Source organism: Halyomorpha halys, unplaced genomic scaffold, assembly GCF_000696795.3.
Source record: "Halyomorpha halys isolate HHAL.00 unplaced genomic scaffold, Hhal_1.1 Scaffold56.1, whole genome shotgun sequence".
Lineage (NCBI taxonomy): Eukaryota > Metazoa > Arthropoda > Insecta > Hemiptera > Pentatomidae > Halyomorpha > Halyomorpha halys.
In genome coordinates, this window is record NW_027115012.1 from 703469 (window position 1) to 706197 (window position 2729).

Below are 2729 nucleotides of genomic sequence, written 5' to 3' on the forward strand. Positions count from 1 at the left end.
CAGAACCAGATACAAATCCTTCCATAATAAACTTTCCAACCATCAAAACCAACTCGTTTCTAACCTAGCTTCTCCTTCACTACCTAATAATCCTCCTAGGCGTCTGAAAAGAAGATGGCCTCGAGATCTTCTCCTTTAGAAATATTTTTAGAGTTCTATCAATGGGTAGATTCTCCACATGTTTGTATGATGTCATAATATCACCTACAGCAAATTTACTTGATGTGCATATATGTATACAGTTGTAAATTACAATAAATAAATTATTAAAAAAAAAAGTTTTCTTGCTTTTCACCTAATAATGTTATAAAAATCATTAATTTCAAATCTTGTATATAATTGTTATTAAAGGAATAACAAATTGTTTTTTTTCGCGGGTTCTAGATATGATCATAACTGACAAATCACATAAAAATGTCTACATTGCCCGCCCAATGGGAGTCTAGATTTTCATCACGTGATCTAAAGGTATAAGATACAAGAGAGAAAGAGAACTTTGAATAAAGAGAGAAGACAAGATGGTGGACTGGGCGTTGCCTGATAGCAGTCCATCTGCTCCCACGGGAACATCGCCACCTCTCCTGTTGATAATGTGGCACTGTGGCACTCTGTTCTATTAGCTACTATCAGCCTTCTGTTCAGTGTAGGTGTGTTATTGCTTACAGTCTTTCTTATATAATATGATTATATAAAAATAAATAATTATTTAATTATACGAGTTTTGCAAGTAACAGTATGTATAAAAACAATAATTTGTGAAAAATTAAAAAAAAAAAAACTATTTATCAGTATGGTATGAATTTTATGAGATAAAGGGTTAATTTTTATAGAATTTAATATTATTATTATTTTTATTACTCACTTCCTAAGATGGGGATGCTCTGTATTCATAATACAGTAGGACCTCCATTATCCGGCGCTCTATTATCGGGGTCAATTTTTATTTTCGCACTATTTATTTTTAAAAAGGAATATTGTTTCGGAAAAAAAACTGAACACAACTAACCATTGAAGGGATTATAGCAGAAATATATGGCTGTTTAATAAAAAACAAAATAAAATCGAGATTTCATCTCTAAATGAAAATTCAACACATATGAAAAAATATGTATACATTCATTCTTATGTATTTTTGTTTATTATAATTTAATGTATATAAAATGTTTGTTTTTTAATTAAATTGATTTTCTGTGTTTATTTTTAATTAACCTTCTATCAATTACATTAAGTCAATAAAATGTTGTAATTCAATTATCTGGGGTTTTATATTGTTACGAAATATTATATTGTAACGAAATTTGTATTATTTGTCTGACTGACTGACATATCAAAGTGTGAAACCTATTTTTTAGGAGTGAAGTGATTATATTCGTTTTAAGTCCTCAAATACGAATTTTCGAAATCAGCATTTGATTTCTTTTAAAATGAAAAATAAAATAACAAATTTCTAGAACACTACTCAACTAAACTAAATCTAACTTTGGTGTGGATTATGACGCTATAAACTGCACCGAAGAACAAAAACCAGGTCTAATTAAACAAATTAGAATTTTTTTTCTACTTGAGAATTAGGTGATTACATTATCTTTGAACCTTCCCATGGCAAAAGGGCATATTTAAAAAAAAAATTACAACACGTAAATCAATCAGTAATCAGTAAAGTTTATTGTGGACAAAGATTCGATCATTTGCTTTTGAATATGTAGGTATAAGGGGAAACGAAAAAAAAAATTTGTAATGAGATTTAACAGGTATAAAATACTACCATTTTTTAATTTAGTTTACTGTTCTTAAGCTAGGTTGTTTACAACAGACACACAGACTACTTTGCGAGACGAGGTTTTCTTGACACAACTTTTAAAATAGATATTTTTAAAAATGAGTATTTAATATATATTATATATATACATATGTAAGTAAAAGAAAAACAGTAAAATAATAAATTAGACAATTTTGTTTTCAAACCCTTCTTAATTTCAACTAAAGCGAAGAGAAAAAAATAATTTATTTATTTTTTGAATTTATTAGATGTATTTTTATGTAAATACATAGTTGTAAATAGCAATAAATAAAAAAATATTTTGTAGAAATATAATTAATCTTAATATAGTTCTAGAATATAAAGGCGCCAAATAAATTCTTCTGGATCCCAAAATAGCCTACTCTATAACAGGTCCATTTTCGACTTTTTTTTCTTGAGCTTATCTCTATGGGCGGTGCTAACACAAAAAAGTTAGAGAAGAAAAACTGTCCCCAATTAGACTGAGAGTGAAAGATGGATGCCAGGTCCCTCTTATCGAGTTCACAATTTATATATTAATCTTCTGTTGATTGATTTGTTGAAAGAAGAAAATATCTGAACTATTAAAAAGTTTAGACATATTTCGTTCAAAAATTAAATTTCAATTATTTCTCAAAATATGGTGTATAAGATGGGCGAGTACGGTTGTATGGCTTAGTAACCAGCGGATCACTAAAATGTTAATGTGCAGTGAACCGAGGGGTAAACGTCCGGGGATAGACCGAAACGTAGATGGGAGGATTGCGTTAAAACTGATTTAGTAGCATTGGGTTTTGAGAAAATGTAATTTATAATAACTTCAAAATATATTTTGAAAAATATAATTTTTCGTTGCAGATTTGACCCAAAACAGATACGCGTCTTTTTATTCCAAACTCCTTAACCATCCTAACCCATTAATTCTTAATCTTTCATCCTTAACAATCCC

General features: G+C 28.8%; 1 protein-coding gene across 3 annotated transcripts in view; it reads right to left on the minus strand.

Moving 5' to 3' along the window:
* LOC106692428 (Zn finger homeodomain 1) overlaps positions 1-2729 on the minus strand; it is a 61765-nt gene that overhangs the window by 24706 nt on the left and 34330 nt on the right. The gene's annotated exons all lie outside the window — the stretch shown is intronic.